Genomic DNA, 15,666 nt, shown 5'->3' on the forward strand with positions numbered 1-15,666 from the left:
TTTTTTCCTTTTTTTTTTTTTTTTTTTGAGATAGAGTCTCACTCTGTCACCCTGGGTAGAAGGACTCTGGTGTCATAGCTCACTGCAACTTCACACCCCTGGGCTCAAGTGATCCTCCTACCATAGATGCCCCTAGTAGCTGGGACTACAGGCATCTGCCACCAGCCCTAATTTTTCTATTTTTAGTACAGATGGGGTCCTGTTCTTGCTCAGGCTGATCTGGAACTCCTGGGTTCTAGGGATCCTCCTGCCTTGGCCTCCCTGGGATTACAAACATGAACCACTACACCTGGCTATGGATTTTCTTTTTTTTTCTTTCTCTCTTTTTTTTTTTTTTTTTTGAGTCAGTCTTACTTTGTCACCCTGGGTAGAGTGCTGTGGTGTCATAGTTCACAGCAACCTCTAACTCGGGCTCAAGCAATTCTCTTGCCTCATCCGCCCAAGTAGCTAGAATTGGGACTATATGGATTTTCTTGTTATTCGGTTTACAGCTCTGGTACACCTCTGTCACACACCTATTTAGAGCACTTGTGAAACAGCTGTTAATAGCAAATAGCCATTGACTAGCAAAGAGAAATCTAGCACTTAATCTAGAGGAAATTTTAAATTTCAAACCAAAACAAAGTATTCCAGGGAATTCGATGTCTTGGGAAGAACTCAGTATTGCAAAGGATTGGGAGATTGTCTTGTGCTATTATCCTGTAACACTTTGAGCTTTTGACCAAAGTGTACAATGTGTTATATTTCTGAGACAATTTTGGGCATTTTACTGTTGTCATTCTTTTTTTTTTTTTTTTTTGTAGAGACAGAGTCTCAGTTTCTGGCCCTCGGTAGAGTGCCGTGGCCTCACACAGCTCACAGCAACCTCCAACTCCTGGGCTTAAGCGATTCTCTTGCCTCAGCCTCCCAAGTAGCTGGGACTACAGGCACCCGCCACAATGCCCAGCTATTTTTTGGTTGCAGTTTGGCTGGGGCCGGGTTTGAACCCGCCACCCTCGGTATATGGGGCCGGCTCCTTACCGACTGAGCCACAGGCGCCGCCCACTGTTGTCATTCTTTAAATCTTTCTGATTAAGCAGCTAGGTCTTGTCAAAAACCAGTCACTGAAGAGTTGAATTTTATTGATTTTTATCTGAACCCTACTATTTTTTTCCTTCACAAATTTGAATAAGCTAGCCTTTATCAAATGTTGCAAGAGGCCTTGTTATTTATGGACTCAGGTTAGACACCAACTACACCTGTGGATTGATTTTGTTTAACGTGATAAATGATCTACAGGTAGATACAGCTTGTAGTTAGCAACTAGAAGTGAGAAAAGGCAATGATGCAGAATACCTAGAGTATTCCCTCCAGGAGTCTAGAGCAAGATGGGAGGAAACAAGGATGAATATGGGATAGGAGACCTTCTATAGTAGTGGTTCTTAACCTGTGGTTGGTGACCCACAGGAACTGTATTAAAGGGCTGCGGCATTAGGAAGGTTGAAAACCACTGTTCTACAGCATTATTTTCACCTTTCATAATTCTGTTGAACAGGCTAGAAGGAAGCAAAAAAAATTCAAATAATGATATTTCAGCTGGTAATGGTCTAAACACTAAAATACTCTTAATAATGAGAATACATGTGTGTGTGTATGAATTATTTCAGATACGTATTTGTCCCAATATGTTTAATTTTAAAGGTTAATCTGAGTCTTATTCCTGCCATACTTATGAAAGCAGCCTTTGCGAGGAAGTACTTAATGTAGAAAAAAAAATCACTGTATTCCCTAAATCCAACCTGACCTTGGTTGTCAGTGTTCTTTCCTTAGTAGTCACTTAACCAAAAATATGAGGCCTCTTCAAATTGAGTTTCCTGACTCTTAAATTCAAAATTTAATAAAGCCCCCTATTATCTGCATCACAGAATTAGTGATACTTAATCCTGTGAATAAAGCAAAAAGGTATGTTATTTGTTCTACATAAAGCAACCCTAAAGAAGGTCATTGTCATGTCTGGGATTATCTTTTTTTTTTTTTTTTTTGGTTTTTGGCCGGGGCTGGGTTGGGGCTGGGTTTGAACCCGCCACCTCTGGCATATGGGACCGGGCCCTACTCCTTGAGCCACAGGCTCTGCCCCTCTGGGATTATCTTTAATTTGTAAATCAGTTACTTGAAGAGGTCCTTGGTAGGAAATGTTTATGCATCCTCACCTATTTCATGGGAGAGCAACAACTTCAAACTGATTGAAAACAAACTAGCAAGTAGTTCTAAAAGATTCCTAAAGACACCTCCTGAGAAAATTCACCTTCTGCTGGAATTAAGCCAATTAAATTTGAAACCCTTTCCTTTTTTCCTCTTTTTAATGTTTTTAAGCATTTATTACAGAAATTTCTAGACAAACACAAAAGTAGAAGTAATGATACAATAGATCCTTATATACCATTCACCTAGCTTCACCATTTACCAACATATGGCTATTATTTAATCTATAACCCTCTACACTCTCTTACCCTTGCTGGATTATTATCACTTTATCTGTAAATACTTTAAATATGAATAAGATATAACAGTTTTCTAAACACACCAACATAACCATTATTCTACCCCTTCCCCCAGAAAATTTTACTATCCTTTAATATACCGATGATTCAAATTTTCAGATTTCCCTATTGTTTTTTTCTTTTCTTTTCTTTTCCTTTTTTTTTTTTTTTTTGAGACAGAGCCTCAAACTGTCACCCTGGGTAGAGTACAGTGGCATCACAGCTCACAGCAACCTCCAACTCCTGGGCTCAAGCGATTCTCTTGCCTGTGCCTCCCAAGTATCTGGGACTACAAGTGCCCGCCACAATGACTGGCTATTTTGTTTTGGTTGCAGCCCTCATTGTTGTTTGGTGGGCTTGGGCTGGATTCGAATACGCCAGCTCAGGTGTATGTGGCTGGTGCCTTAGCCGCTTGAGCCACAGGCAGCAAGCCAGATTTCCCTATTGTTTTATTGAATCTTTTTTTTTTTGTAGAGACAGAGTCTCACTTGATGGCCCTCGGTAGAGTGCCGTGGCCTCACACAGCTCACAGCAACCTCCAACTCCTGGGCTTAAGCGATTCTCTTGCCTCAGCCTCCCGAGCAGCTGGGACTACAGGCGCCCGCCACAACGCCCGGCTAATTTTTGGTTGCAGTTCAGCCGAGGCCGGGTTTGAACCTGCCGCCCTCGGTATATGGGGCCGGCATCCTACTCACTGAGCCACAGGCGCCGCCCCCGTTTTATTGAATCTTTTTATGTTTGGTTTACCAGGATCCAACAAGTCCCCACATACTTTATTTGGTTAGTAAAGTCTTTTTCCTTTTTTTATTTTTTTGAGACAGAGTCTTACTTTGTCCCCCTCAGTAGTGCCTGAGTAGTGCCCTGGTGTCAGCTCACAGCAACCTCAAACTTTTTTTTTTTTAAGAGACGGAGTCTCACTTTATCGCCCTTGGTAGAGTGGCGTGGTGTCACAGCTCACAGCAACCTCCAACTCCTGGGCTAAGGCGATTCTCTTGTCTCAGCCTCCTGAGTAGCTGGGACTACAGGCGCCCGCCACAATGCCCAGCTATTTTTTTTTTTTTTAGATGTGGGATCTCGCTCTTGCTTAGGCTGGTCTTGAACTCCTGAGCTCAGGTGATACACCTGCATAGGTCTTTCAAAGTGCTAGTATTATAAGCATGAGCCGCCACTCTTGGGGCCTAGTGAAGTCTTTTTCTAAACCCATGAGTGGCAGCTACTTTCTGTTTTAATTCAGTGAAGCAGATAGTAGTGTTCTTCTAAGGAAGATATTCTGGTGGTTGCAAATCACTTATAAATGTGGAGAAATTCAAGGAAATCTCTTTGAGAGATTGAAAGATAACCAACTGATTGTAGAACTGTAATTGCACCAAATACAAATAAATCCTTAATAATCTAAGAGTTTGCATTAATTTCGAGTAATTTGTTCTAGAAGGTTCAGTGAAGCATTTTAAATTATAGTGAAAAAACCCAAAACTTTAAATTAATTCATTAGTACTAAAGGCAACTGAAAAAAATGAATGGCCCACACATCTACTGAGCTCAGTTTTAAAGCATTTTTTATTACTTTATTATGTAAATAGTACATACTAATAGAAAAAATTAAAAATAGAGATAAAAGAGGATATATAAAACTACAAACTGGAGATAATTCTCAGTATCTAAATATAGGTATGCTCTTTGAAATATAATCCATGTTACAATTTTTTGCTTTAAGAAAACACTGGCTGGGCTGCGCCTGTGGCTCAGTGAGTAGGGCACGGGCCCCATATGCCAAAGGTGGCGGGTTCAGGCCCAGCCCCGGCCAAACTGCAAGAAAAAAAACAAAAAAATAGCCGGGCGTTGTGGCGGGCGCCTGTAGTCCCAGCTGCTCGGGAGGCTGAGGCAAGAGAATCGCGTAAGCCCAAGAGTTAGAGGTTGCTGTGAGCCGTGTGACGCCACGGCACTCTACCGAGGGCGGTACAGTGAGACTCTGTCTCTACAAAAAAAAAAAGAAAACACTGGCTAGGACCTTTTTTTTTTTTTAGACAGAGTCTCATTATGTCACCCTTGGTAGAGTGCTGTGGCATCACAGCTCACAGAAACCTTAAACTCTTGGTCTTAGTGATTCTCTTGTCTCAGCCTCCCAAGTAGCTGGGACTACAGGTGCACGCCACAATGCCCGGCTATTTTTTTGTTGTAGTTGTCATTGTTGTTTGGCAGGCCCGGGCTGGGTTCAAACCCACCAGCCCTGGTGTATATGGCTGGCATCCTAGCTGCTGAACTACAGGCACTGAGCCACTGGCTATGACTTAAAAGAACCAAGTAAGATATATCATATCCTTGTTCAGGAGCAGTGGCTCACACCTGTAATCTTAGCATGCTGGGAGGCCGAGGCAGGTGGATAACATGAGCTCATGAGTTCAAGACCAGCCTGAGTAAAAGTGAGACCCTATCTCTACTAAAAATAGAAAAAACTGAGGCAAGAGGATGGCTTGAGCCCAAGAGTTGGAGGTTGTTGTGAGTGATCACACTCTACCAAGGGCAACAGCTTGAGATTCTGTCTCAAAAAAAAAAAAAAAAAGATAATATCATATTCTCTAAAAGGGATATTAGAAATCTGAGCAACTAGCCGGGCATTGTGGCGGGTGCCTGTAGTCCCAGCTGCTTGGGAGGCTGAGGCAAGAGAATCGCGTAAGCCCAAGAGTTGGGGGTTGCTGTGAGCCGTGAGACACCATGGCACTCTACCCTAGGGTGGTACAGTGAGACTCTGTCTCTACAAAAAAAAAAAAGAAATCTGAGCAACGTCAGCATATATTCAGAGTTGATGTGGTGGACAGCACAGATTTGACATCAATATATATACAGCTGGTCCTACCTCTTTGTGGTACTATTGAGCATTTAGGATGACTACTAACAGGAATAAATGACAAAGTGATCCTCAAAAATTTTAATGAAGGAACTCTGCATGAACTCGTCAGAGGAAATTCAGCGTAATAAAATATCATATTTCCATAACCAAGAAAAAAAGCAAACATACTGTCCTCTTGGTTATTTCAGGGAGAAAAAACAACACATATGGTATACTTTGCATATTGCTGACCAGAAAGACATTCAATTTTCCCTGAATGGTTTCCATAGTTACATGAGCCATTTATAACATCAAGAGGGGGAACTGGGTCACACTACTAAAGGAGTTGAATTATGCACTTATGTCTCCTAAAAGCTGGAGGAAGCATGTTAAATTTATAGAAGAGAAATTTACACTGTATGTTCAAAATTGAAATTCTGGTCTGATTTTGCCAGTGAAACTTAAAACTTTGTCCAAAATTAAATTAATTTTGCCAGTGAAACTTAAAAAAAAATCCAAATTTAAATTAATTCATTAGTACTAAAGACAACTGAAAAAATGAATGGCCCACACATCTACTGAGCTCAGTTTTAAAGCATTTTTTATTACTTTGTTATATAAATAGTACATACTAGTAGAAAAAATTAAAAATAGAGATAAAAGAAGGCTACATTGAACAGTTTGATGAGAATATTTCAGATTGTATATGAAACCAGCACATTGTACCCCTTGATTGCACTAATGTACACAGCTATGATTTATCAATAAAAAAATCAAACTAAATAAATAAATAAAATATTTTTAAAAAATAGACATAAAAGAGGATATATAAAACTACAAACTGGAGATAATTCTCAGTATCTAAATATAGGTATATTCTTTGAAATATAATAAAGTTTTGGGTTTTTTCGCTATAATTTAAAATGCTTCACTGGACCTTCTAGAACAGATTTCTCTAAATACAAACTCTTAGATTATTAAGGATTTATTTGTATTTGGTGCAATTACAATTCTATAATCAGTTGTAGAATTATCAGTTCTACAGTCATTACAATTACATTAGCTAGGCCTCAGGGAGGCCAAGACTGGTGGATTGTCTGAACTCACAGATCAGCTTGATCCAGAGCAAGACCTGGTCTCTAAATCTAGCCGGGTGTTGTGGTGGGCACTTGTAGTCCCAGCTACTCGGGAGGTTGAGGCAAGAGAATCACTTGAGCCCAGGAGTCTAAGATTGCTGTGAGCGATGATGCCAAGGCACTGTACCGAGGGTGACAAAGTGAAACTCTGTTTCCAAAAAATACATATATATATATATATACACACACATATGTATATATATATATAGTATTCAACATCTACAAATAATGTGTTAGCTAGTTTGGTAAACATGATAAAAGAGGTGCCAGCACATTCCATCTTTGTAGATACCACTTTCTTTTTTTTTTTGAGACAGCATCTCACTTTGTTGCCCTTGGTAGAGTGCTATGGCATCATAGCTCACAGCAATCTCAGGTTCTTGGGCTCAAGCAGTTCTTATGCCTCAGCCTCCCAAGTAGCTGGGACTACAGGCTCCTGCCATGACACCTGGCTATTTTTAGAGATGAGGTCTGGCTCTGGTTCAGGCTGTTCTAAAATTCATGAGCTCAGGCAAGCCACCCACTTCGGCCTCCCAGAATGCTAGGATTACAGGCGTAAGCCACTGCGCCTGGCCTAGATAACCTTTTCTCTTACTGAGCTATCTTACCTTACAATGATTTTGCAGGTAATCAATAAACCCAGCAATTGCCTAGAATCTAGAATAGCCAAACCATAATTACAGTCAGGGGATAAGAGAAGCAGAGTCACTGTATGAAAAACTGTCATTACTCCCAGTGCCAAAATATTGAGACAGGTAAAATTCATGCTACACAGCAGAGGTCAGGACCCACACATTTCAAATGGCTGCTTCTTGAACCTTCTCCTCCTCAAGATTCTTCTTTACCTTTCACCCCCTCAAAATTTACCAGGGCTGGGGCAGCACATGTGGCTCAAAGGAGTAGGATACCGGCCCCATATACCGGAGGTGGTGGGTTCAAACTCAGCCATGGCCAAAAACCGCAAAAAATTGTTTTTTTTTTTTTACCAGGACTGGCTCAGCACCTGTAGCTCAGCAGCTAGGGTGACAGCTTGAGACTCTGTTTAAAAAAAAAAAAAAAATTTTTTTTTTTTACCAGGACTGGCTCAGCACCTGTAGCTCAGCAGCTAGGGTGACAGCTTGAGACTCTGTTTAAAAAAAAAAAAAATTTTTCCAGAGTTAGAATGGGTGGTTTTTTTACTTCCTTGCTCACCCTGAGTCATCTTTTCTTTGTCTGAGAGCCTCCATGGCAGAAAGCCAGAGAGCACATGAATTATAGGGGAAAGGAACAAGTATTTCAAACTAGTATTCTTATTCTACCTGTATTACTTCTTTTAATTACATTTGTTTTGATTTGTTTTGTTTTTTGAGACAGTCTCACTTTGTTGCCCAAGCTACAGTGCTGTGGCCTCAGCCTAGGTCACAGTAACCTCCAACTCCTAGGTTCCACTGATCCTCCTGCCTCAGCCTCCCAAGTAGCTGGATCCTCCCAAGAGAATCGCTTGAGCCCAAGAGTCTGAGGTTGCTGTGAGCTATGACACTATGGCACTCTACCAGGGGCCTACAAAGTGAGACTCTGTCTCAAAAAAAAAAATTAAAAAAATAAAAAGGGAGCCCCTTCCATCACCTTTGGTTTGACAAAAAAAAAAAAAAAAGAAAGGTGGGGGAAGAGCTACTTTTAGTGTTATTTAAATGTTAATTTATGTAATAGTGCCTTAAGCCTGACCTGAGTGTGCAAATTCTTTTTTTTTTTTTTTTTTGGCCAGGGTTGGGTTTGAACCTACCGCCTCCAGCATATGGGGCCAGCGCCCTACTCCTTTGAGCCACAGGCACCACCCTACAAATTGCAAATTCTAATATGGCATAGTACTTAAGAACAAACTAGGTCTGCTTTGTAGTAAACTGACAGTGTCTGCTACCTACAGCCACTGTAATACCTGGTGCAGAATGAAGCTGGCCATTTAGACTGGGCCTCATTGTTGCTAAATCCCCTTCTGCTCGTAGTCCAAGAATGTGCCTCAGAAATTGAGGATAGAAAGTAGAGGAAATCTGATTGTGGATGTGGCCATCCTCCTTTGACCAAAGTAGTCCTTATTTGTTTTACATACTTGTCCCCATTTTTGTTTGAAGAAATATGACTAAAGTTTGAAAACGGTTGATCATATATTCAGAATTTGGGTTTTGTTATCTTTCTCTTTGATTTTTTTTTTTTTTTTTGGAAGAGTCTTATTCTGTTGCCCTGGGTAGAGTATGGTGGTATCATAGCTCACAGCAACCTCAAACTCTTGGGTTCAAGCAATCCTCTTGCCTCAGCCTTCCAAGTAGCTGGGATTACAGGTACCTGCTACCAGGCCCAGCTAGTTTTTCTGTTTTGTTTTGTTTTCCTCTATTTTTAGTAGAGACAGGGTCTCACTCTTGCTCAGGTTGGTATCAAGCTCCTGAGCTTAAGGAATCCACCCACTTTAGCCTCCTAGAGTGCTAGGATTACAGGCCTGAGTCCCACCTAGCCAGCAGGTTTTGTCATTTTATTTATATATTTATTTTTTGAGACAATCTCACTATGTTGCCCTCAGTAGGGTTCTGTGTCGTCACAGCTCACAGCAGCCTCAAACTTCTGTGCTTAAGTGATTCTCTTGCCTCAGCCTCCCAAGTAGCTGGGATTACAGGCACCCACAAAGCCCACCTGTTTTTTGGTTTTAGTTGTCATTGTTGTTTGGCAGACCTGGGCTGGGTTCGAATCCACCAGCTCCGGTGTATGTGGCTAGTGCCCTAGCCGCTGAGGTACAGGTGGCAAGCCTGGTTTTGTCATTTTAAAGTGTGCAAGCCCTCATATGTTGAAAATAGTATGAGGGGCTCAGTGCCTGTGGCTCAGCGGCCAGGGTGCCAGCCACATCCACCACAGGTGATGAGTTTGAACTCAGTCCAGGCCTGCCTAACAATGACAACTACAACCAAAAAAATAGATGGGCATTGTGGGAGGCACCTGTAGTCCCAGCTACTTGGGAGGCTAAGGCAAGATAATCGCTTAAACCCAAAAGTTAGAGGTTGTTGTAAGCTATAACGCCACAGCACTCTACCCAGGGCAACAGCTTGAGGCTCTGTCTCAAAAAAAAAATAGTATGAGGGGGTGGCGCCTGTGGCTCAAGGAGTAGGGCGCTGGTCCCATATGCCGGAGGTGTGGATTCAAACCCAGCCCTGGCCAAAAACCACACACACACAAAAAAAAATAGTATGAGGAAAACCACAGGTGGTTCTTGCCTTTTTAATCTACCTTTTCATGTGTTTTTTTTATATTTCTTCCAAATTATATACATTATATATATAGTTCCACTTCAACATAATGGTAGTTTTATAGTTTGGTGTATTACTGTTCAATTTATTTATTTATTTGAAGCAATCTGACTTTGTCTCCCCCTAGTAGAGTGCCGTGCCCTCAAAGCTCACAACAGCTTCACACCATTGGGCTCAAGTAATTCTCTTGCCTCAGCCTCACAAGTAACTGGAACTACAGGTGCCCTCCACAAGGCCTGGCTATTTTTTTTTTTTTGTGGTTTTTGGCCGGGGCTGGGTTTGAACCCGCCATCTCTGGCATATGGGGCCAGCGCCTTACTCCTTTGAGCCACAGGCGCCGCCTTTTTTTTTTTGGTTGCAGTTGTTTAGTTGGCCTGTGGTTGGCTGGGTAACCACTATGCTATGGGCGCCAAGCCATTTTGGCTGCTTCTTGATGACTTCCAAGGATTCTGATTCTACTCAATGAAGTTTCTAAATAACATAGTATTTCTGATTGCTTCTTATTAAATAGACATGTGATATCTCTAGTTTTTATTAAAAAGAATGTCCTGTGTCTAATCCTTTGCATTTATTATTACTTTTCTCAAATTAAAGTTAATTTAGTTTGGGGCCTTGTCTATGAAATACACTGTATTTCTTGCTGGATAAATAGCATAGGAATAGAAAAACAGAACTTTAAAAATTAATACTCGGCTCAGCGCCTGTGGCTCCAGCGGCTAAAGTGCCAGCCACATACACCTGTGTTGGCGCGTTCAAATCCAGCCCAAGCCTGCCAAACAATGATGGCTGCAACCAAAAAATAGCCAGGCATTGTGGCGGACATCTGTAGTCCCAGCTACTTGGGAAGCAGAGGCAAAAGAATAGCTTAAGGAGTTGGAGGTTGCCATATGTGAGCTGTGATGCCATGACACTCTACGCAGGGTGACAGCTTGAGGCTCTATCTCAAAAAAAAAAAAAATTAATACTCATTTTCAGATAACAACTTTCCTTCCTTCCTTTTTTTAAAGGATGGAAACAGAAAAATGGAGAGATTAAAGTTGCTAATAAGAAATGGGAAAAGAAATGGTTCTAACTAGATAGTAAATGAGCTGTGTTCAGGGATGCCAGGAAAAGTGTAAACAAACAATATTTTTCTTGGGGAGGAATAGTTGGAAAATAAACAGTTTGACAGCTCCTGCATTCATCTCTTTTTGTTCAAATGGTAAAAAGGGAAAGAACTGCTACTCATAACCACAGAAAGTATTTGAAAACCACGAAGAAATTGAGAACCAATGTCTGAGCTTGCTAACGTATAGAAAGTGGGACGATATAGGACATTAGCACAATTTTTGAGGACAAAACCACAAATTCCCTTTAATCTACAATAATAATGCAATACCTGTGGGACTGACCTGGTTCTCAGTTGGTGCTTGCTTTAAAAGCTACCTCCTCACTGCTGTTACTCAAAATCCAAACAGCAAGGAGACATCAGTACCAAGGTAATCTGCACTTGGGGAAAGCAGCAGTCTTCTCATACACATTTCACTAGGAAGCAGGGTTTCGGTAGCACATTGATAATACACATCAAAGGCCTTGGAATAACACATACCCTATGACAGTTATCCCAGCCAATGGCAGGCCTTAAGAATTGAGGTAAATGGCTGGCCCGGTGGCTCACGCCTATAATCTTAGCACTCCGGGAGGCCGGGGTGGGTGGATAGCTTGAGCTCACCAGTTTGAGACCATCCTGAGCCAGAGTGAGACCCCTCCTCTAACAATAGCAAAAAAAGGGTGGGTACCTGTAGCTCAGTGGTTAGAGCACAGGCCAAATGGGTTCAAACCTGGCCTGGGCCTGCTAGACAACAATAACAACAACAAAATAGCCAGGCGTTGTGGCTGGTGCCTATAGTCCCAGCTACTTGGGAGGCTGAGGCTAAGCCCAAGAGTTTGAGGTTGCTGTGAGCTGTGACGCCATAGCACTCTCCTGAGGGCGACATAGTGAGATTCTGTCTCAGAAAAAAAAAAAAAACTGAGGCAAGAGGATCGCTTGAGCCCAAGAGTTGGAGGTTTCTGTGAGCTATGACAGCACAGCATTCTACCCATGGTGACAGCTTGAGATTGTATCTCAAAAAAAAAAAAAAAAGAATTTAGGCAAAACTTATGACAACCTGATTCTTCAAATTCCTCTTTCCAAGCTTGGTGGCTCGCACCTGTAATCCTAGAGGCTAAGGCCAGAGGAGATCAGCCTGAGCAATGTAGTAAGCCCCTATCTCTCCAAAAAGTTAAAAAATTAGCCTGATGTTGTGGTGCAACCTGTAGTTCTAGCATCAGTGGTTCTCAACCTTCCTAATGCTGCAATGTATTTTCATTGTTAAAAACGGGTCGTGATCCACAGGTTAATCACTCAAGCTCAGGAGTTCAAGGTTATAGTGAGCTATGATCATTCCACTGCACTTCAGCCTGGGAAACATTTAGGCAGGTGTTTTTTTTTTTGTTTTTCCATAAACTTCAACTGTAGCTATATGGGATGATTCATTGGTTGAGAACATTTGAGGCATACAAGTATTGTGAAGAAGCATTACTAACAAACAGAAGAGCATCTTAAGCAACTCATTTCAAGGGGGCTTTAGAATGATGTTAATAAAACCGGTAGAAAATCATAGTGAGGGGGCGGCTCCTGTGGCTCAGCGGGTAGGGCGCCGGTCCCATATGCCGGAGGTGGCGGGTTCAAACCCAGCCCCGGCCAAATTAAAAAAAAAAAAAAAGAAAAGAAAATCATAGTGAGGGAAATTTTCAGAAATTTTACTATATAAGGCCAGGCATGGTGGTTTATGCCTGTAATCCTAGCACTCTGGGAAGCTGAGGCAGGTGGATCGCCGGAGCTCAGGAGTTGGGAGACCAGCCTGAGCAAGAGCAAGACCCTGAGGGTCTCTACTAAAAATGGAAATGTGGCCGCTACCTGTAGTCCCAACTATGTGGGAGGCTGAGGCAGGAGGATCGCTTGAGCCAAAGAGTTTGAGGTTGCCGTGAGTTACAACACCATGGCACTCTACCCAGGGTGACAGAGTGAAACTGTCTCAAAAAAAAAAAAAAAAAAATTAGTACATTAGAGAGGTGAGAAAGGGCGGCGCCTGTGGCTCAGTGAGTAGGGCGCCGGCCCCATATGCCGAGGGTGGCGGGTTCAAACCCAGCCCCGGCCAAACTGCAACAAAAAAATAGCCGGGTGTTGTGGCGGGCGCCTGTAGTCCCAGCTGCTGGGGAGGCTGAGGCAAGAGAATCGCGTAAGCCCAAGAGTTAGAGGTTGCTGTGAGCCGTGTGACGCCACGGCACTCTACCGAGGGCGGTACAGTGAGACTCTGTCTCTACAAAAAAAAAAAAGAGAGGTGAGAAAGATGTTAAGCAATACAACAAACATGCTTAAGAGCTTGAATTCTTTTTTTTTAATAAGGCCACAATCATTTATTGAGCTTGAATTCTTTTAATCAAATAACTTTTCATTTTCTTCATCTGAATAAATAGGCCAAATGAAAATAGCTACTCATAAGGTTGAGATGAAATAAGCATATAAACTACAGTATACTTGTACTGTGCTGGGGACTTTTCTTTTTTAGGAGACAGAGTCTCACTTTGTCACCCTCAGTAGAGTGCTGTGGCATCACAGCTCACAGCAACCTCCAACTCTTGGGCTCAAGCAATTCTCTTGCTTCAGCCTCCCAAGTAGCTGGAACTACAGGCACCTGCCACAATGCCCAACTATTTTTAGAGACGAAGTTGTGGTCTAGCTCAGGCTGGTTTCAAACCTGTGAGGTCAGGCAATCCACCTGCCTTGTCTCCCAGAGTGCTAGGATTACAGGCGTGAGCCACCATGTCAGCCTGTGCTGGGGACTTTTTTCTTTTTGAGACAGAGCCTTAAGCTGTTGCCCTGGGTAGAGTGCTGTGGCATCACAGCTCACAGCAACCTCCAACTCCTGGGCTTAAGCGATTCTCTTGCCTTAGCCTCCCAAGTACCTGGGACTACAGGAGCCCGCCACAACGCCTGGCTAACTTTTTTGGGGGGGTGTGGGGGGGGCAGGACTGGGTTTGAATCCACCACCTCCAGCATGTGGGGCTGACGCCTTACTCCTTGAGCCACAGGCGCCACCCATTTTTTTTTTTGAGACAGAGCCTCAAGCTGTTGCCCTAGCGTGCTATGGTGTCACAGCTCACAACAACCTCCAACTCCTGGGCTCAAGCGATTCTCCTGCCTCCGCCTCCAAGTAGCTGGGACTACAGGTGCCCACCACAATGCCTGGCTATTTTTTGGTTGCAGCCATCATTGTTGTATGGAGGGCTGGGCTGGACTCTCAAACATGCCAGCTCAGGTGTGTGAGGCTGGCGCCTTAGCCGCTTGAGCCACAGACGCCCAGCCTGTGCTGGGGACTTTAAATGCATTATCTTATTTAATCACCATAGCTCTGAGGCAGCTATTAGTCCTATTTTTCAGACAAAGTAAAGAGGTTTAATTCACTACTATACAAAAGGAATTCATGTAACCATTTGTACCCCCATAATAACCTAAAATTTATAAAAAGTAATAAAAAGGTTTAATTCTCGGTGGTTACATGTTCAGTAAGAGCCAGAGGCAAGATTCTATCTCAAGAATAGATTCATGGGGGGCACCCTTGCTCAGTGGTTAGGGCACTGGTCACATGTACCAGGGCTGGTGGGTTCACACCTGGCTTGGGGTTGCTCAACAAAAAATAGCTAGGCCTTGTGGCAGGCACCAGTAGTCCCAGCTGCTAAGGAGGTTAAAGCAAGAAGATTGCTTGAGCCCAAGAGTCTGAGGTTGCTGTGAGCTATGTCGCCAAAGTACTCTACAGAGGGTGACAAAGTGAGACTGTCTCAATAAAAAAAAAGATTCCAAAGCTTGTTTTATTCTGCATTCTACCATCTTGAGGAATTCTTAGCCTTTTTCTTCTTTGAACTTGATTATTTGTATAAATTTTAAACAAGATGTTTATAAATGAAACATGTTTGAGCAGCTTCCTTTTCATCAAAAATCACTATAAGTTAAAATTTTCAATAACCTTTATATCAGTATTAACTTAAAACAAGCTAATTTAAGAAACTACCAAGCCATCTCATTACACATAGTACAGAAGTTTGTGACTGAGGAAAGGGCATTAAATAAAAGTGGTTTCACAATATATTCATGTGACTGCTTCCCACAATAAAAGCAACCTATTTACAGTATGTGGAGTTTAGCTTTGGTATCCAATTAAACAACCTCAAAAAGGAATCATTGTTAGGTGTTAAAATAAAAACATCCTGGCGGCACCTGTGGCTCAAAGGGGTAGGACGCCGGTCCCATATGCCGGAGGTGGTGGGTTCAAACCCAGCCCTGGCCAAAAACCACAAATAAATATAATAAAAAGCAAAAAAAAAAAAAAAAAAAATCCTTGGTGGCACCTGTGGCTCAAAGGAGTGGGGCACTAGCCCCATATGCCAGAGGTAGTGGGTTCAAACCCAGCCCAGCCAAAAATTGCAAAAAAATTAAAAAAAAAACAACCATCCTTGATTATTTTGATTCAAGCATAGGAAGCTAAAGTGTCCTGGTCTGTAACTCCTAGAATACATTATGTAGAAAACAGGAATAGCTTCTATGTACTTAAATTGTGCTACTTATGTTCAATTTTCTTATTCTAGTACAACTGACCCATAAAAGGTCATTTCTCTTCTCTGTATATTACCATTATTGCTCAATGTGCAGCATCTAAAAATAACATCTAGAAAGCCAAAAGGCTACAAACTTAACATCTTGGGCCAGTGTGAAGAAAAATAAACCTAATACACCACGATAAATAGTTAGAATCACTTAAGACACAAATCAAAATTCTGTTTCTTTTTTTTTTTTGTAGAGACAGAGTCTCACTTTATGGGCCTCAGGTAGTGCCGTG

The sequence above is a fragment of the Nycticebus coucang genome, chromosome 1 (genome assembly GCF_027406575.1).
Source record: "Nycticebus coucang isolate mNycCou1 chromosome 1, mNycCou1.pri, whole genome shotgun sequence".
Classification (NCBI taxonomy): Eukaryota; Metazoa; Chordata; class Mammalia; order Primates; family Lorisidae; genus Nycticebus; species Nycticebus coucang.